Genomic DNA, 21933 nt, shown 5'->3' on the forward strand with positions numbered 1-21933 from the left:
TTTTTTGTACATTTAAAACACTTGCTTGTGGTCCACATAACATGTGATGGTGGTTTTTTGGTCAAAATGTTGCTTGTAGATGATGTTTTACAGACCATCCTCAAGCCGCTTTCTGACTGTTGGATAAGCTCCGAGCAATCGGATTCGACGAAACCTCATCAAGCTGGATGCAATCTTACTTGGAGGGGAGGAAACAGGTGGTAGAGGTGAACGGCACCATGTCCCCTCTCAGTAAGCTGTGGAGTCCTCCAAGGCAGTATACTAGGGCCTTTACTCTTCCTAATATACGTGAATGACATGCCATCAGCATGCCACTGTGAATTGTTCCTGTATGCGGATGACTCGGCCCTGCTGGTATCCGGCAAGGACAAGTCACAGGTGGAACAAATCCTCAGTGCTGAACTCTTCAATATTTGCATCTGGCTCGCTGACAACAAGCTATCCATACACTTAGGTAAAACTGAATCCATCCTCAAACTTAAGAAGGTCAGTGACTTCACTATAAAAGTGGGTGACATTGTTATCACCAGGAAGGATGAGATCACCTACCTAGGTTCCATTCTAGAGGCTAATCTTTCCTGTGATAAAATGGCAACCAAGGTGATCAAAAAGGTCAACCAAAGAACGAGATTCCTCTACAGAATCTCCTCTCTGGTCAACAAAAGCACCTTGAGGATTCTAGCGGGAACTCTCATTCAACCCTTCTTCGATTCCGCTTGCACCTCCTGGTACCCCAGCACCTCCAAAACCCTCAAATCTAGACTCCAAACATCCCAGAATAAGCTTGTCCGGTTACTTTTAGACCTCCACCCCAGATCACACCTCAATCCAACCCACTTCTCCAAAGTGGGCTGGCTCAGGGTGGAGGACAGAGTAAAACAACTTGCACTGAGCCTAGTCTATAAAATCCGCTACACCTCCTTGATACCGAAGTACATGTCAAATTACTTCCTTAACGTAAATAACCGCCATAACCACAACACCGGGGGAGCTCCACAAACCACGTTAAACCCAGATTTCGATCGAACAAAGGTCTTAACTCATTCTCTTTCTATACCACATCAATGTGGAATGCCCTCCCAACAGGTATAAAAGTAAGTGCATCTCTATATTCCTTCAAAACCGCTCTAAAACAACACCTCCAGGCAACTTCAACACTTTACTAATACCCTCCTCCATTCACATCCCATCTCCCCGGATTATAAACAACTCAAATGTACTTCTAATGTATATACTTGTTCTTATGCTATGTGAACTCACTATGTTCTCTGCTGGCTGTACATATCCTACTAAATAAGACCTACACTGTTTCAATGTCCACATTTCTCTGTTGATGCAATTGTTGATGACTGAAGTTCTGATATCAACCAAAGCTCCTCATCCCACTCCCCGGATTGTAAATAATGTAAATAATTCAATGTACATACTATGATGATTAACTGTATTATGCTGATAGTATATATTTGTACCATGAATTGATTAACGTGGACCCCGACTTAAACAAGTTGAAAAACTTATTCGGGTGTTACCATTTAGTGGTCAATTGTACGGAATATGTACTGTACTGTGCAAACTACTAATAAAAGTATCAATCAATCAATCAAGACTGTCTCTTCAGGACGCACCGTTTAGCGGGCGGTCTTATTTACGTGGCTCACCTTCGACAGCGTCTTCTCCCCATCATCTTTGTTGTAGTTTTTAAGGCTTCCATTGTCATGATCCGTGTCCCGGATCATGTTTTCTTATTTTCTGTTAGTCTTGTGCTCCCTTAGTTCCTGTTTGTCCACCTCTGGGTTTGTTTTGTTTTCCATGGGGATTAATCGGGTTCACCTGCCTCTGGTTAGTTGTCGGCACGCTCACCTGTTGTCGACCACTAATCAGATTGCTACAGTATTTATTCACCTCTCTCGCCACACTCGTTTTGGCTTCATTGTTTGCTTGTTTCATTGTGTCACATCACCTTTTCTTTTAACAACACTCAATAAACGTTTGGGAACTGAGGAAGCTAATTGTTGAAGCTTTGAAAGTGGAATTATTTCCCATTCTTGTTTTATGTAGAGCTTCAGTCGTTCAACAGTCCGGGGTCTTTGTTGTCGTATTTTACGCTTCATAATGCGCCACACATTTTCGATGGGAGACAGGTCTGGACTGCAGGCGGGCCAGGAAAGTACCTGCACTCTTTTACTACGAAACCACGCTGTTGTAACACGTGCTGAATGTGGCTTGGCATTGTCTTGCTGAAAAAAGCAGGGGCGTCCATGATAACGTTGCTTGGATGACAACATATGTTGCTCCAAAACACGTATGTACCTTGCAGCATTAATGGTGCCTTCACAGATGTGTAAGTTACCCATGCCTTGGGCGCTAATGCACCCCAAACCATCACGGCTGCTGGCTTTTGAACTTTGCGCCTAGAACAATCCGGATGGTTATTTTCTTCTTTGTTCCGGAGGACACCACGTCCACAGTTTCCAAATATAATTTGAAATGTGGACTCGTCAGACCACGGAACACTTTTCCACTTCGCATCAGTCCATCTTAGATGGGCTCGGGCCCAGCGAAGCCAGCGCCGTTCCTGGGTGTTGTTGATAAATGTGTTTTGCTTCGCATAGCAGAGTTTTAACTTGCACTTACAGATGTAACAACCAACTGTAGTTACTTACAGTGGTTTTATGAAGGCTTCCTGAGCCTGTGTGGTGATATCCTTTTCACACTGATGCCGGTTTTTGATGCAGTACCGCCTGAGGAATCAAAGGTCTGTAATATCATCGCTTACGTGCAGTGATTTCTCCAGATCTTCTGAACCTTTTGATGATTTTACAGACTGTAGATGGTAAAATCCCTAAATTCCTTGCAATAGCTCGTTGAGAAATGTTGTTCTAAAACTGTTCGACAATTTGCTTACAAATTGGTGTACCTCGCCCCTTCCTTTTTTGTGAATTACTTAGCATTTCATGGAAGCTGCTTTTATACCCAATCATGGCACCCACCTGTTCCCAATTAGCCTGCACATGTGGGATGTTCCGAATAAGTGTTGGATGAGCATTACATTATCAGTATTTATTGCCACCTTTGCCAACTTCTTTGTCACGGGTTGCTGGCATCGAATTCTAAAGATAATGATTATTTAAAAAAAAAAAAGTTTATCAGTTTGAACATCAAATATGTTGTCTTTGTAGCATATTCAACTGAATATGGGTTGAAAATTATTTGCAAATCATTGTATTCCGTTTATATTTACATGTGACACAATTTCCCAACTCATATGGTAACAGGGTTTGCATATGTTATAGTTATTTGAATGACTCTTACCATAATATGTTAGGTTAACATACCAGGCACCTTCTCAGTTGGTTATTTATGCCTCATATAACGTACACTTATTCAGCCTGTTGTTCACTATTCTTTATTTATTTTAAATTGCCTTTCAAATGTCTATTCTTGGTGTTGGATTTTATCAAATACATTTTCCCCAAAAAATGCGACTCATACTCCAGTGCGACTTATATATGTTTTTTCCCTTCTTTATTATGCATTTTCGGCGGGTGCGACTTATACTCCGAAAAATACGATACTTACTACTAAAAGAAAAGTTGTCTCATACAATCACTATTTTATTTAAGGACAGAATTGCAATAAGAAACACATGTTTAATGTACCCTAAGATTTTGTGTTAAAATAAAGCCAATAGTACAATTGTTTGTGGTCCCCTAAATTTAGAAAAGTATTGATAAGTTTCAAGATACATGTTGGTACCTGTAGCAAAAAATTGGTATTGGGACAACCTTTCGTGCATGCCGGAAAAACATTCTGACAAGAAAAACTGCATTTGCGTACACATATTGTGGTGTTTTCTTGAGATAAATTCAATAATGCAAGTGAGTACTCACCTTTGATTAAACATGATCAATTCAAAAATGTAAATCTAAATAAAAAAATATGTATATTATATATATATATATAAGGTTTATTCAGGTTTACGGGAGAGGAGGCTACGCCGGATAGTCCAACCTCGGATTCAGGAGGAACAGTGTGGTTTTCGTCCTGGTCGTGGAACTGTGGACCAGCTCTATATTTTCGGCAGGGTCCTTGAGGGTGCATGGGAGTTTGCCCAACCAGTCTACATGTGCTTTGTGGACTTGGAGAAGGCATTCGACCATGTCCCTCGGGAAGTCCTGTGGGGAGTGCTCAGAGAGTATGGGGTATCGGACTGTCTGATTGTGGCGGTCCGCTCCCTGTATGATCAGTGTCAGAGCTTGGTCCGCATTGCCGGCAGTAAGTCGGACACGTTTCCAGTGAGGGTTGGACTCCGCCAAGGCTGTCCTTTGTCATTGATTCTGTTCCCAACTTTTATGGACAGAATTTCTAGGCGCAGCCAAGGCGTTGAAGGGTTCCGGTTTGGTGACCGCTGGATTAGGTCTCTGCTTTTTGCAGATGATGTAGTCCTGATGGCTTCATCTGACCGGGATCTTCAGCTCTCACTGGATCAGTTTGCAGCCGAGTGTGAAGCGACCGGAATGAGAATCAGCACCTCCAAGTCCGAGTCCATGGTTCTCGCCCGAAAAAGGGTGGAATGTCATCTCCGGGTTGGGGAGGAGACCCTGCCCCAAGTGGAGGAGTTCAAGTACCTAGGAGTCTTGTTCACGAGTGAGGGAAGAGTGGATCCTGAGATCGACAGGCGGATCGGTGCGGCGTCTTCAGTAATGCGGACGTTGTATCGATCCGTTGTGGTGAAGAAGGAGCCGAGCCGGAAGGCAAAGCTCTTAATTTACCGGTCGATCTACGTTCCCATCCTCACCTATGGTCATGACGGAAAGGATAAGATCACGGGTACAAGCGGCCGAATTGAGTTTCCTCGCCGGGTGGCGGAGCTCTCCCTTAGAGATAGGGTGAGAAGCTCTGTCATCCGGCAGGAACTCAAAGTAAAGCCGCTGAGCCAGATGAGGTGGTTCGGGCATCTGGTCAGGATGCCACCTGAACGCCTCCCTAGGGAGGTGTTTAGGGCACGTCCAACCGGTAGGAGGCCACGGGGAAGACCCAGGACACGTTGGGAAGACTATGTCTCCCGGCTGGCCTGGGAACGCCTCGGGATCCCCCGGGAAGAGCTAGACGAAGTGGCTGGAGAGAGGGAAGTCTGGGTTTCCCTGCTAAGGCTGTTGCCCCCACGACCCGACCTCGGATGAGCGGAAGAAGATGGATGGATGTATATATTTACAATACTACACGGTAAATTTGACCGAAATTGGTTTTGCTGACATTTTAGCTGTTATTTGTTGCATTACGTAAATGTGCAATGACAGTGACTATCGATTTTTATTAAAGGGGAACATTATCACCAGACCTATGTAAGCGTCAATATATACTTTGATGTTGCAGAAAAAAGACCATATGTTTTTTTTAACCGATCTCCGAATTCTTAAAGGGTGAATTTGGCGATTCAAACGCCTTTCAATTGTTTGATGTCGGAGCGATGACCTTTCACCCGTGACGTTACAAAGGGAAGCAATCCGCCATTTTCTCAAACACATAACACACACCAAGTCAAATCAGCTCTGTTATTTTCCGTTTTTTCGACTGTTTTCCGTTCCTTGGAGACATCATGCCTCGTCGGTGTGTTGTCGGAGGGTGTAACAACACGATCAGGGACGGATTCAAAATGTCTTACATGGAGTGTGCATCGATTAGCACGGCATGCTGTATGTACATATTGCATCAATATGCCTCATTTGTAGCTATATTTGCATCCAGCCTTTCCCTCCACCCACATTTAATGCCAAACAAACACATACCAATCGACTGATTCAAGTTCCACCAGTGTCAAAAGATGCGAAAGTCCCTCGTTTGTTCTGCACATTTTACAGACGATAGCGATGCTACGACAGAGATGTGTGGATATCCTGCGACACCCAAAGCAGATGCATTTCCAACGATAAAGTCAACAAAATCACATAGGTGAGTTTTGTTGATGTTATTAACTTATGTGCTAATCAGACATATTTGGTCACTGCATGACTGCTAGCTAATCAATGCTAACATACTATTTGGGCTAGCTGTATGTACATTTGTAGCTATATTTGCATCCAGCCTTTCCCTCCACCCACATTTAACGCCAAACAAACACTTACCAATCGACGGATTTAAGTTGCTCCAGTGGTCAAAAGAGGCAATCGTTGGTTAGAAGGCGATCGCCGAAGTCGTCCGCGTTGCCTTTGTCCGTCGTGATATGGCTCAATAGCTTCAGTTTCTTCTTCAATTTCGTTTTCGCTATCTGCCTCCACACTCCAACCATCCATTTCAATACATGCGTAATCTGTTGAACCGCTTAAGCCGCTGAAATCCGAGTCTGAATCCGAGCTAATGTCGCTATATCTTGCTGTGGTAACCGCCATGTTTGTTTGTATTGGCGTCATGCAGTGACGTCACAGGAAAATGAACGGCTGGATTTACAGATAGCGAAAATCAGGCACTTTAAAGCCTTTTTTCGGGATATTCCACGATGGGTAAAATTTTGAAAAAAACTTCGAAAAATAAAATAAGCCACTGGGAACTGATTTTTATTGGTTTTAACCCTTCTGAAATTGTGATAATGTTCTCCTTTAACATAGCAATATTGCCAGAGCTGGGGTATTTCTGGCTCAAGAAATAAGTCACCCTCATTACCCCTCATTCTAATAACGCGGCTGAAGATTTAAAGAACAGATGAAGCCTTTCTCCATCTAGATGGATTCACTCCTTTAACGAATCCATAATGGCCGCTGACTCACATAATTGCTCCCCGGCAGCTTCATACAAGGCTTTATATTTGGAGATGAAAAGGTAATAATATAAAGAGGTACTGACTCAGACATCATTTTAATCTCTGCCATTTAACAGAACTGAGTGAATAGTTTTCAAAAACGTCATTGGGCCCCTTGTATGTCTTTAGTTGTCTAAAAAAAAGTGATGATTATCAAGATTTTCTACTAAATTGGACTGACATAACTCTGCTATCCCCAGTTTTAACACTAGAGGGCGACATTCGTCTGTACTTTATCCATGTGGGCCCTCCAGAGATCATTATCTGAGATTTATGCAAAGAGAACAACGAGCAACTATTTGCTTGGGGAGTTTTACCATCATTGTGTCACTTCATCCATCATAGTGATGTTATGTTTTAGCGCTGCCAGGTTGTTTTGTTCCCTTCTGCAGCTCCCAAAATAAATGATGAGGAAAATGGATGGATGGATCATAACTGCGTATCCCTCTCGTCGTTCACATTGTAAAACCACATTAAGATCCCGACTCTTTTTGTTTCCTATCGATGATGTTTTTTTTAAGTTTAGTTAAGGCACATTGATATATGAGCGCTAATAAACGTCATGTTGAGCCATTTGAAAACACTTTTTGTGTTCATACTGGAAATACAAAAGGTTGGCAAGTGACTTATTTTGACTCAAATTATACTTTTTTTTTTTTTTTTTAAATTCATCAAATGTCTACCAGACCACAATGAGGTGAAATTACGATGCACACTGAAGCCTCTGGCACGCCAACTTCCAGTTTGTTTACATTTCAAACACACATTTTAACACAGGAAAACAATTTATATACCGTATTTTTCGGAGTATAAGTATAAGTCGCACCTGCCGAAAATGCACAATAAATAAGGAAAAAACAATATATAAGTCGCACTGGCATATAAGTCGCATTTTTGGGGAAATTTATTTGATAAAACCCAACACTTAGAATAGACGTTTGAAAGGCAATTTAAAATAAATAAAGAATAGTGAACAACAGGCTGAATAAGTGTACGTTATATGAGGCATAAATAACCAACTGAGAAGGTGCCTGGTATGTTAACCTAACATATTATGGTAAGAGTCATTCAAATAACTATAACATATAGAACATGCTATACGTTTACCAAACAATCTGTCACTCCTAATTGCTAAATCCCATGAAATCTTATACATTTAGTCTCTTACGTGAATAAGCTAAATAATAATATTTGCTATTTTACGGTAATGTGTTAATAATTTCACACATAAGTCGCTGCTGAGTATAAGTCGCACCCCCGAACTATGAAAAAAAACTGCTACTTATAGTCAGAAAAATACGGTAGTTCAAATCTATTCCAGTATGAAACAATTGCCTTCTCAAAACTGTAAAAATAAATATTATTAATCTTACAGGTGATGTTTTAATGTGCAAAACAAGTTGTATGATAAAGCCATAATAAATTCGAATGACTCACTGTTTGATAATACTGATGCTGCAACAATATTATTCTCAAAAGGGAACTGCGCTTTTTTATTTTTTTTTGCATTTTTTTCTATTCACGATGCTTATGTAAGACAAGAACACGTTTTGTTGTTATTTTATGCATTCTAAGTAGAGATTTCCGATAATGCCGGATCGGTGCGGCGTCTTCAGTAGTGCGGACTCCGTATCGATCCGTTGTGGTGAAGAAGGAGCTGAGCCGGAAGGCAAAGCTCTCAATTTACCGGTCGATCTACGTTCCCATCCTCACCTATGGTCATGAGCTTTGGGTTATGACTGAAAGGACAAGATCACTGGTACAAGCGGCCAAAATGAGTTTCCTCCGCCGTGTGGCGGGACTCCCCCTTAGAGATAGGGTGAGAAGCTCAAAGTAAAGCCGCTGCTCCTCCACATCGAGAAGAGCCAGATGAGGTGGTTCGGGCATCTGGTCAGGATGCCACCCGAACGCCTCCCTAGGGAGGTGTTTAGGGCACGTATGCTTCTCTTATCTAAGGATTGTGACTGATTGGCAATATTTTAAAAAACTGCAGTTCCCTTTTAAGTGTCATGCAAGTATAAAAAGAACTTAATGTAGTAAAAAGAGACGGTGCGTACGTCTGGGAGGTGAGTTTCTTCACATTTAGACTGGAAGAGGGCAGAATGTTCTTGTGCACATAGTGTTCTTCTTTTATTACTGTTGTCCACTCTTGTTGACATACTGAGCAGATTCGAAAGAGACACAACTACCCATCTACTACATCGCATGCATATTGAATTCCCCTCGGGATCAATAAAGTATCCGTCTATGTCCCAGTCAATAGTCAAACATAGTTTGGTTTGTACAATACTTGCTGTTTGCGTAACAAACTTTTTGTGCGACTGTTTGTTGCACAGATGATCTGCTCCCCAAACTCAAATTTTAATCTCCGATAACGGTACACAAAAATTTTGATTCGGTACGTACCTCGGTTTAGAGGTCACCGTTTGGTTCATTTTCAGTACAGTAAGAAAACAACAAAATATAATTTTTTTGGTTATTTATTTAACAAATTTGTAAACAATGGCTTTATCCTTTTAACATTGGGAACACTATAATAATTCTGCCCACGTTAATCCCCATTAAACTGCCTCAAATTGTTGCTCAGATTAAATAAAATGACAAAACTTTTCTTCTACATATAAAAAGTGCAACATTAAACAGTTTCAAGTCAACTCATCATGTTTAATTTATTACAAAAGTTGATTTTTATTATGTAAATGTCATATTTTTATCATGTGATAGCAGGGACCCTGCCATTCAAAAATGTTCTGTCCGTAAAACACACACACACACCGCAAAATGAGCTAACGTTACGCTAAAAGCTAATTAGCCTTCACCTCAAGCCAGAACTGCGAGCGAGCTGAGCTGCAGTTTAAGTTTCTAGCAGTTCAACGGGCTCATAGTGATGTTAGTAGTAGTTGACTTGGAAGTGTTTATTATCAGGGCGGTTTAGCTCGGTTGGTAGAGCGGCCGTGCCAGCAACTAGAGGGTTGCAGGTTCGATTCCCGCTTCCGCCATCCTAGTCAATGCCGTTGTGTCCTTGGGCCAGACACTTTACCTACCTGTTCCCAGTGCCACCCACACTGGTTTAAATGTAACTTACATATTGGGTTTCACTATGTAAAGCGCTTTGAGTCACTAGAGAAAAGCGCTATATAAATATAATTCACTTCACACTTCACTTCATTTGGGGAGAGTACACTGACTAATGCACACCTGCTAAACACCTATCTGCTCGACGCTGAAGCATACTACATGCGCTCTGAATACGCACTGCTGATTGGCTGTTATTTCTCTGAATACGCACTGCTGATTGGCTGTTACCGCTATATAGAGTATGTAGCCAATCAGATGGTTGTGTGGGTGGGACAATGCTGGGTGCTGAGACAGAGGCAGATGAAGCAAAGCAGCTTGTTAAGACTTTACCTTAGAAACTCGTTCGGTACACCCCCGTACTGAAACAGTTCAAGACCAATACATGCACCGTTACACCCCTAATACATATATATATACAGTATATACATATATATTAATTTTTTACTTCAAGCAAGTGGTATTTGGCTTGTCAAGGGTCTTAGGGGTCCCCAAACTCATCGGACTTATCAGCCAAGCTATACTTAAAGTCACTGCAACTCATCAGAGCCTCCAGTGAAGAATCATGTTTTTTGTAGGAATTGTGAGGGAATGCACCAAACCCCCGCCCACCAAGAAAAAAAACAAAAACCTGTGGCCTTTGCAACGCCGTGATGCAAATGCCATGTGGGTGTGGGATATGAAGTTGACGGCTTTAGGCCTGAGTAAATAGTGCAGCAGCCATTCCTGGCATTGCTCGTGTATGGCGCAGGAAGGAAATGTCTGTAATCATGGGGGAACTTCACTGTTTCCCATAGCTGCCTCAGGAAGTGGATCGGTAGCAGGGTAATGACGGCCAGTCTAAAGTGTGTGTTCATGCAGCCCGCGTCAAAATGTATTGTATTTCTCGTTTGCATCTTGAAAAAAATATTGCATTCAGAGTCTAAAGAGACTTTTGTCGTCCAATTGATGGTTCCCATCTGGGTTTTCTGTTTTTTGTACCGTCTCCTGAGGTTTGAGAGAAACTAAAGTTGTTCTCTTACATCCTGTTTTCAAACAAACCTATTTTTTTTAGATGAAATGTTGTGTGGAGAATTAATGTTTTTATAGCCTCCAGAAGGACAACTTAATATAAATTGTAGTGTCACTTGTTTAAAAAAAAAAAAAAAAAGAACAGTGGTTCTATATAAGAACTCTGGGGCACTCCTTAAAACTGATTCTCATTTTGACTTACTGTTGAAATCTTCTGCTAACCAACGCCAAGCCTATTAAAAAGAAACACTTTTAGATAAGAAATACTGTAGGTAAAACAATACAACAGAACAGGGGTCTTTAATCGGTTCCACACTAAGGACTCCCAACTGATAGAACGCTGTAGCGGGAACCTCCAAAATCAGGGGTTTTAAACACGCCAATTTCGGCCCTTGAGACGTTATTTTGCGGCCACCACCTTAATCCATCCATCATCCGTCATCTTCCGCTTATCCGAGGTCGGGTCGCGGGGGCAACAGCCTAAGTAGGGAAACCCAGACTTCGCTCTTCCCGGGGGATCCCGAGGCGTTCCCAGGCCAGCCGGGAGACATAGTCTTCCCAACGCCACCACCTTAATATGAAAGTTTAATATTAGTGCGGCCCGTGAGTTTTATACAGGGGTGAGAAGAGGTCTTAAAACTATTAGCGCCTACTTACTTTTACCGCATGCCTTGAGTAAGCGCAGGAGTGAGAAGAGCTTTTAAATTAATTAGCGCCCCGGCGGCTATTCAAGGAAATAGGGTATGCCAAAATAAATTCAAATATATTAGGTGTGCGCACACACCAATCTAAGCACATTTATAAAGTAGAGCTGACCCCGTTTGAAAAGATAGTTGCTGAAATGAAACGTAAAACTTTAGAAGAGGTGGATGTCTGATTACCCCAATACAAAAAACACTTGTGTAACTTACAAGATGTGACAATAAAGTGACCTGCTCACAGCCAGATGAGTTTCATATGAAAATTATGTAACATTTGGTTTCCAATTTTCATTTACATTATCAAAATAATATGAATGTAGGGCTGGGCGATATATCGACTTAATATATTGCGAGTTTGTCTCTGTGCGATATAGAAAATGACTATTTCGTGATATTTGAGTATACGTTCTCAGGCAGTTGCTTTTAGCTGCAGGCATTTCACTACAGGTGTTTCTCAGTCTTTGTTGTATTTCCTTCTCACAGAGACATAAAACAAGCGCACCTTCTTACATACGTCACATACCTATACGCCCTTGCGGAGCGAAGGAAGAACAATTAATTCCCAAGAAAAACAGCACGAGGTCCATCGTCTGGCGGTGGTTTGGCTTCAAGCGGGAATATCAATCAATCAATCAATCAATCAATGTTTATTTATATAGCCCCAAATCACAAATGTCTCAAAGGACTGCACAAATCATTACGACTACAACATCCTCGGAAGAACCCACAAAAGGGCAAGGAAAACTCACACCCAGTGGGCAGGGAGAATTCACATCCAGTGGGACGCCAGTGACAATGCTGACTATGAGAAACCTTGGAGAGGACCTCAGATGTGGTCAACCCCCCCCCCCCCCTCTAGGGGACCGAAAGCAATGGATGTCGAGCGGGTCTAACATGATACTGTGAAAGTTCAATCCATAGTGGCTCCAACACAGCCGCGAGAGTTCAGTTCAAGCGGATCCAAGACAGCAGCGAGAGTCCCGTCCACAGGAAACCATCTCAAGCGGAGGCGGATCAGCAGCGTAGAGATGTCCCCAACCGATACACAGGCGAGCGGTCCATCCTGGGTCCCGACGAGCGGTCCATCCTGGGTCTCGACTCCGGACAGCCAGTACTTCATCCATGGTCATCGGACCAGACCCCCTCCACAAGGGAGGGGGGGGACATAGGAGAAAAAAGAAAAGAAGCGGCAAATCAACTGGTCTAAAAAGGAGGTCTATTTAAAGGCTAGAGTATACAGATGAGTTTTAAGGTGAGACTTAAATGCTTCTACTGAGGTAGCATCTCGAACTGTTACCGGGAGGGCATTCCAGAGTACTGGAGCCCGAACGGAAAACGCTCTATAGCCCGCAGACTTTTTTGGGGCTTTGGGAATCACTAATAAGCCGGAGTCCTTTGAACGCAGATTTCTTGCCGGGACATATGGTACAATACAATCGGCAAGATAGGATGGAGCTAGACCGTGTAGTATTTTATACGTAAGTAGTAAAACCTTAAAGTCACATCTTAAGTGCACAGGAAGCCAGTGCAGGTGAGCCAGTACAGGCGTAATGTGATCAAACTTTCTTGTTCTTGTCAAAAGTCTAGCAGCCGCATTTTGTACCAACTGTAATCTTTTAATGCTAGACATGGGGAGACCTGAAAATAATACGTTACAGTAATCGAGACGAGACGTAACAAACGCATGGATAATGATCTCGGCATCTTTAGTGGACAAAATGGAGCGAATTTTAGCGATATTACGTCCAACAGACAGCCGTAATTTGTCAAATGTGGGGCAAAAGCGTTGCTACAAAAAGTAGATTAAGTGCTAATTTGTAGCATCATTTGAAAAGTCACCCGATAGAGAATGAAGAGCGCTTGAAACTCTGCATGTCAACATCTCCGTTTGGTGCCACACCAAAAAAAAATGCCGAGGCAACCATTTCCAGATCAACACGCTATGAAAAAAATAGTCAACAACAGAAAGTGATAACATCCGCAGTAACTTACCACATAGCGAATGATTTGATGTCCTATTATGCAGCTCATTTTTATTTGACAGTTATTGAAATATCTTGTGTGACATCATGCACAAAAGTGCACTTTATTTGTTTTAAACTATTGTAGTGGCGTCCTGTACAAAAAGTGCACTTTAATTTAGTGTTGTTTTGATATGTCATCTTAGTGCAGACCTCGGCAAATTAAGGCCCGTTGAGCTTTTCAATCTGGTCCGCCGGACATTCCCAAAAATTTTTTTTTTAGATCTTTAAGATGGAAAGTGTAGCTGCCATTATGATGTGCTGTCATGTTTTCTAATGACCGTAAGTCTTCAACTATACAAAGTATTTCAGTGGTTGGAATCTGCAATTATGGATGATATTCCAGTTACTATGGTCATGTACGTCAGTGGTCCCCAACCTTTTTGTACCCGCGGACCGGTCAACGCTTAATAATTTGTCCCGCGGCCCGGGGGGGGGTGTCCTTTTTTTTTTTTTTTCTTTTTTTTTTTTTCTTCTTTGTCATGAAAAAGGGACGTTTTTGTCATGAAAAAGGGATTTTTTTGTGGTTGGTGCACTATTTGTAAGTGTATATTGTGTTTTTTATGGTGATTTAATAAAAAATAAAAAAATAATAATTTTTTATTTTATTTTATTTTATTTTTTTTTTTAATAAAAAATTATTCTGTGGCCCGGTACCAATCGGGCCAAGGCCCGGTGGTTGGGGACCACTGATCTACGTCACAGCAGCTCAGACGAGGCACCAAGCAGTGTGGGCGGGAAGCGTTTCCACAGACGCGGAAGGAGATTTTCACAACAAAGTTTTAAAGTTTAGTGACATCCATCCATCCATCCATTTACTACCGCTTATTCCCTTTCGGGGTCACGGGGGGCGCTGGCGCCTATCTCAGCTACAATCGGGTGGAAGGCAGGGTACACCCTGGACAAGTCGCCACCTCATCGCAGGGCCAACACAGATAGACAGACAACATTCACACTCACATTCACACACTAGGGCCAATTTAGTGTTGCCAATCAACCTATCCCCAGGTGCATGTCTTTGGAAGTGGGAGGAAGCCGGAGTACCCGGAGGGAACCCACGCATTCACGGGGAGAACATGCAAACTCCACACAGAAAGATCCCGAGCCTGGATTTGAACCCAGGATTGCAGGACCTTTGTATTGTGAGGCAGACGCACTAACCCCTCTGCCACCGTGAAGCCCTAAGTTTAGTGACATCCCATTCCATTTTCTACCGCTTATTCCCTTTCGGGGTCGCGGGGGGCGCTGGCGCCTATCTCAGCTACAATCGGGCGGAAGGCGGGGTACACCCTGGACAAGTCGCCACCTCATCGCAGGGCCAACACAGATAGACAGACAACATTCACACTCACATTCACACACTAGGGCCAATTTAGTGTTGCCAATCAACCTATCCTCAGGTGCATGTCTTTGGAAGTGGGAGTATAGAATAGAAAGTACTTTATTGATCCCTGGGGGGAATTCAGCAAATATCAGAGTTATCAGATTGTAGGTGGGTTTATTTTGTACCCTTTGCGTTCATATTTCACTGTTTGTTGCATTTTTGTTGCGTTTCACTTGATTGTAAAATATGTCGATCGAAAACGGGTGTGACATTCATATTTTTTCAATATTCAGTGTTTTATCGTTTATAGAAAAAAATGTAAAATTCCATTACGTTTTTTTAAGTCGGTCTGTCATAACGGTTTAGCTCGGTTGGTAGAGTGGCCGTGCCAGCAACTTGAGGGTTGCAGGTTCGATTCCCGCTTCCGCCAACCTAGTCACTGCCGTTGTGTCCTTGGGCAAGGCACTTTACCCACCTGCTCCCAGTGCCACCCACACTGGTTTAAATGTAACTTAGATATTGGGTTTCACTATGTAAAGCGCTTTGAGTCACTAGAGAAAAAGCGCTATATAAATATAATTCACTTCACTTCACTTAGCATTGTGAGGTTTTGTATTAGTGTTCCTAAAAATAGATATACCGGCCCCCAGGCACATTTTTTTTTTTCTCTAAATGTGGCCCCCCAAGTCAAAATAACTACCCAGGCCTGTCTTAGTGACATCATGCACAAAAGTGCACTAATAGCTTGTTTTAAAATGTCTCCATCAATCAATCAATCAATCAATGTTTACTTATATAGCCCTAAATCACTAGTGTCTCAAAGGGCTGCACAAACCACAACGACATCCTCGGTAGGCCCATATAAGGGCAAGGAAAACATTGCTAGTATTCATTTAAAAAAAATAGTTTGAAGGTTTGATGATATATTTTTGCATAATTAGACGCTATTTAAGGTAATATAATTTGCGATTACATGGAGTGGAGGAGTCCAAGTACTTAGGAGTCTTGTTCACGAGTGAGGGAAGAGTGGATCGTGAGATCGACAGGTGGCGTGCGTCTTCAGTAGTGCGGACGCTGTATCGATCCGTTGTGGTGAAGAAGGAGCTGAGCCGGAAGGCAAAGCTCTCAATTTACCGGTCGATCTACGTTCCCATCCTCATCTATGGTCATGAGCTTTGGGTCATGACCAAAAGGATAAGATCACGGGTACAAGCGGCCCAAATGAGTTTCCTCCGCTGTGTGGCGGGTCTCTTCCTTAGAGATAGGGTGAGAAGCTCTGCCATCCGAAAGGAGCTCAAAGTAAAGCCGCTGCTCCTCCACATGGAGAGGAGCCAGATGGTTCGGGCATCTGGTCAGGATGCCACCCGAACGGATGCCCAGGGAGGTGTTTAGGGCACGTCAGACCGGTAGGAGGCCAAGGGGAACGCCTCGGGATCCCCCGGGAGGAGCTGGACGAAGTGGCTGGGGAGAGGAAAGTCTGGGCTTCCCTGCTTAGGCTGCTGCCCCCGCGACCTTACCTCGGATAACCGGAAGAAGATGGATGGATGAACACATGGAGTACATGTATTTTCAAATAGAAATAAAAAATAAAAAGAAATAATACATTTGGTAAGAACATTTACAGTACTTTATTGATACACATTATTTACAGACTTTCGAGGGCCAAATAAAATGAAAGGGCGGGCCACATCTGGCCCCCGGGCCTTGAGTTTGACACCTGTGGTCTAGAGACAATTGTCAGTCGACATGGACGTAAAATGTGTCAGTCGACAGGGGGGGTGTGACGTTCATATTTTGTCAAAATTCATAGTTTTATCCTTCATAGAAAAATGTAAAATTCCATTATGTTTTTTTAAGGCGGTCTGTCATAACGTTTTTTGCATTCATTCAGACATGTAGCTGAGATAGGCGCCAGCGCCCCCGCGACCCCGAAAGGGAATAAGCGGTAGAAAATGGATGGATGGATTATTATTATTATTATCTTGCACTTTCTGTTTTGAAATGACATCAATCAATCAATCAATCAATGTTTATTTATATAGCCCCAAATCACAAATGTCTCAAAGGACTGCACAAATCATTACGACTACAACATCCTCGGAAGAACCCACAAAAGGGCAAGGAAAACTCACACCCAGTGGGCAGGGAGAATTCACATCCAGTGGGACGCCAGTGACAATGCTGACTATGAGAAACCTTGGAGAGGACCTCAGATGTGGGCAACCCCCCCCCTCTAGGGGACCGAAAGCAATGGATGTCGAGCGTGTCTAACATGATACTGTGAAAGTTCAATCCATAGTGGCTCCAACACAGCCGCGAGAGTTCAGTTCAAGCGGATCCAAGACAGCAGCGAGAGTCCCGTCCACAGGAAACCATCTCAAGCGGAGGCGGATCAGCAGCGTAGAGATGTCCCCAACCGATACAGGCGAGCGGTCCATCCTGGGTCCCGACGAGCGGTCCATCCTGGGTCTCGACTCTGGACAGCCAGTACTTCATCCATGGTCATCGGACCAGACCCCCTCCACAAGGGAGGGGGGACATAGGAGAAAGAAAAGAAGCGGCAGATCAACTGGTCTAGAAAGGAGGTCTATTTAAAGGCTAGAGTATACAGATGAGTTTTAAGGTGAGACTTAAATGCTTCTACTGAGGTGGCATCTCGAACTGTTACCGGGAGGGCATTCCAGAGTACTGGAGCCCGAAATGAAAACGCTCTATAGCCCGCAGACTTTTTTTGGGCTTTAGGAATCACTAATAAGCCGGAGTCCTTTGAACGCAGATTTCTTGCCGGGACATATGGTACAATACAATCGGCAAGAAAGGATGGAGCTAGACCGTGTAGTATTTTATACGTAAGTAGTAAAACCTTAAAGTCACATCTTAAGTGCACAGGAAGCCAGTGCAGGTGAGCCAGTACAGGTGTAATGTGATCAAACTTTCTTGTTCTTGTCAAAAGTCTAGCAGCCGCATTTTGTACCAACTGTAATCTTTTAATGCTAGACATGGGGAGACCCGAAAATAATACGTTACAGTAATCGAGACGAGACGTAACAAACGCATGGATAATGATCTCGGCGTCTTTAGTGGACAAAATGGAGCGACTTTTAGCGATATTATGTCGAACAGACAGCCTCAATTCGTCAAGTGTGGGGCAAAAGCGTTGCTACAAAAAGTAGATCAAGTGCTAATTTGTAGCATCATTTGAAAAGTCACCCGATAGAGAGTGAAGGGTGCTTGAAACTCTGCATGTCAACATCTCCGTTTGGTGCCACACCAAAAAAAATGCCGAGGCAACCATTTCCAGATCAACACGCTATGAAAAAAATAGTCAACAGAAAGTGAGTATACAGATGAGTTTTAAGGTGAGACTTAAATGCTTCTACTGCTTAATAAATGTTTGATAAATTGACTGAGTTGTGATTTCCCTCCCTGCATGAAAGTTTAAAATGAGCATAAACAAACGTAGCATTAGGGAAGCGGGTAACAAAAATTTTAGCTCTCAAACTAAAGCATAACAACTAACCGAGGGGACAGTTTGTATCCCGGAAAACTCGTAAAACCCGAGACAGCGCTGTATTTTCCTAATATTATCCCACACTCAACATGACTTATTTGTGTTAGGATTATAGCGGCTTAGATTGACGTCGTCGTAGGTCGTTCGTCAACCATCGGCGATACCATCTGTTTCCTTTGCCAGAATCAAAATATAGGTTAAGAGGGAACAACATCAAATCTGTGCCCCTAATTACATGCTCCAACAGATTTTCCCTGACAATTATGTGCCCCTTTTAAGATTTGTGATGACTGTTTGCCCATTTCATCCATAATGGACACTGAATGTCAGGCCTGGAAAAGGAGACGTGGTGCCAGGTCTTGGCGCTACTTCCTCACGCAGGTCACTTCACACACAGTCTTTTATTAATTTCTTTTAAACCTCAAACACATATTCAGTGTCTAATGTGCCTTTAATACTGTCGCTGGTCTAATCCAAACGTTCCCCTTGAGTCAGCAGAGTTAAAATGTCTATTTCTCTCCATTTTAAGACAAAAAAGTTGGGAAAGGTGGCAATAAATACTGATAAACGCTCATCATTATTTGGAACATCCCACAGGTGTGCAGGCTAATTGCGTGAGCAAAAAGTCAAACAGTTTAAGAACAACGTTTCTCAAAGTGCAATTGCAAGAAATTTAGAGATTTCAACATCTACGGTCCATAATATCATCAAAAGGTTTCTGGAAAAATCACTCCACGTAAGCGGCATGGCCGGAAACTAACATTGAATGACCGTGACCTTCGATCCCTCAGGCGGCACTGTATCAAAAACCAACATCAATCTCTAAAGGATATCACCACATGGGCTCAGGAACACTTCAGAAAACCACTAAATCACTAAATACAGTTGGTCGCTACATCTATAAGTGCAAGTTAAAGCTCTACTTTGCAAAGTGAAAGCCATTTATCAACAACATCCAGAAACGCAGCCGGCTTCTCTGGGCCCGAGATCATATAGATAGATAGATAGATAGATAGATAGATAGTACTTTATTTATTCCGTCAGGAAAGTTCCTTCAGGAAAATTACAATTTTCAGCACAATTCCATTCAAGATCAGACAAACATTACAGGGAGACAGAACAGGATCGCTGACGGGTCTGCCGGCTTCCAGCGCCCCTTACAAAAAAGATGACATATAGGTAAACAAGGGGGGGGGGTGAAGAAAAAAAATTGAAGATTAAAATAAAATTAAAAAATCGGTCTTAGCCTAGGCCCTATATAAGATGCACTGATGCAAAGTGTAAAAGATTCCTGTGGTCTGACGGGTCCACATTTCAATTTTTGGGGGGAAATATTTGACATCTTGTCATCCGGACCAAAGGGGAAGCGAACCATCCAGACTGTTATCAACGCAAAATTCAAAAGCCAGCATCTGTGATGGTATGGGGGTGCATTAGTGCCCAAAGCATGGGTAACTTACACGTCTGTGAAGGCACCATTAATGCTGAAAGGTCCATACAGGTTTTGGAACAACATATGCTGCCATCTAAGCGCCGTCTTTTTCATGGACGCCCCTGCTTATTTCAGCAAGACAATGCCAAGCCACATTCAGCACGTGTTACAACAGCGTGGCTTTGTAAAAAAAGAGTGCGGGTACTTTCCTGGCCCGCCTGCAGTCCAGACCTGTCTCCCATCGAAAATGTGGGGCGCGTTATGAAGTGTAAAATACGACTGTTGAACGACTGAAGCTCGTCATAAAACAAGAATGGGAAAGAATTCCACTTTCAAAGCTTCAACAATTAGTTTCCTCAGTTCCCAAACGTTTATTGAGTGTTGTTAAAAGAAAAGGTGATGTAACACAGTGGTGAACATGCCCTTTCCCAACTACTTTGGCACGTGTTGCAGCCATGAAATTCTAAGTTAATTATTATAGTTTATGAGTTTGAACATCAAATATCTTGTCTTTGTAGTGCATTTAATTGAATATGGGTTGAAAAGGATTTGCAAATCATTGTATTCTGTTTATATTTACATCTAACACAATTTCCCAACTCATATGGAAACAGGGTTTGTAAATTGATTTCAAGGTCATTTTTGTAGTGAACGTTCCTGCCGACTCACCCTGTCCTTTCCTTGCCCCGAGTCGCCACAAAAATAGCACGTGAGTGCGTATTTTTCCAATCAGACCTTTGATGACCTAATTGATGGCGCCCGGTGAATTCTGCCTGGCAACCAGTTGCCAGTGAGCAAACGAAGTTATTTAGGGCCTGTTTTCATTTGGGAGCTTATGTCGTGAGTCAAGGCCACCGGAGGGTTAATTGAGCTATGGGAAAGTTACAGTCTGTTGAAATCTGGGAATGTTGGCCAAGTGTGAAGGAGTCGCCCACCCTTTTCGGTGTCGCGTAACATTCTGTTTTCCTTGATGACGATAGGGGAATGCTATATTCCAGATGCTTCCAGATACTTGTTGTGCCTGCTATTTATAGCTACAGTACCTCAGCTGCCTATGCTAATGGAAAAAAAAATGCCTGGTTTTTAAAATAGACCAAATAGCAACACACATAATGTAGCCAGTAGTAGAAGGAATTACCGTATTTCCTTGAATTGCCGCCGGGGCGCTAATTATTTTAAAACCTCTTCTCACTCCTGCGCTTACCAAAGGCACGCGGTAAAAATAAGCATGCGCTAATTATTTTAAAACCTCTTCTCACTCCGGCGCTTACCAAAGGCATGCGGTAAAAGTAAGCATGCGCTAATTATTTTAAAGCCTCTTCTCACTCCGGCACTTACCAAAGGCATGCGGTAAAAGTAAGCATGCGCTAATTATTTTAAAGCCTCTTCTCACTCCGGCACTTACCAAAGGCACGCGGTAAAAATAAGCATGCGCTAATTATTTTAAAACCTCTTCTCACTCCTGCGCTTACCAAAGGCATGCGGTAAAAGTAAGCATGCGCTAATTATTTTAAAGCCTCTTCTCACTCCGGCGCTTACCAAAGGCATGCGGTAAAAGTAAGCATGCGCTAATTATTTTAAAACCTCTTTTCACTGCAGCACTTACCAAAGGCATGCGGTAAAAGTAAGCATGCGCTAATTATTTTAAAGCCTCTTCTCACTCCGGCACTTACCAAAGGCATGCGGTAAAAGTAAGCATGCGCTAATTATTTTAAAACCTATTTTCACTCCGGCACTTACCAAAGGCATGCGGTAAAAGTAAGCATGCGCTAATTATTTTAAAGCCTCTTCTCACTCCGGCGCTTACCAAAGGCATGCGGTAAAAGTAAGCATGCGCTAATTATTTTAAAGCCTCTTCTCACTCCGGCGCTTACCAAAGGCATGCGGTAAAAGTAAGCATGCGCTAATTATTTTAAAGCCTCTTCTCACTCCGGCACTTACCAAAGGCATGCGGTAAAAGTAAGCATGCGCTAATTATTTTAAAGCCTCTTCTCACTCCGGCACTTACCAAAGGCATGTGGTAAAAGTAGGCATGCGCTAATTATTTTAAAGCCTCTTCTCA

General features: G+C 42.7%; 1 protein-coding gene across 4 annotated transcripts in view; it reads left to right on the forward strand.

Annotated features, from left to right (window-relative positions):
- mrtfbb (myocardin related transcription factor Bb) overlaps nucleotides 1–21933 on the forward strand; it is a 257515-nt gene that overhangs the window by 125680 nt on the left and 109902 nt on the right. The window lies entirely within an intron of this gene.

The sequence above is a fragment of the Nerophis ophidion genome, linkage group LG07 (assembly GCF_033978795.1).
Source record: "Nerophis ophidion isolate RoL-2023_Sa linkage group LG07, RoL_Noph_v1.0, whole genome shotgun sequence".
NCBI lineage: Eukaryota > Metazoa > Chordata > Actinopteri > Syngnathiformes > Syngnathidae > Nerophis > Nerophis ophidion.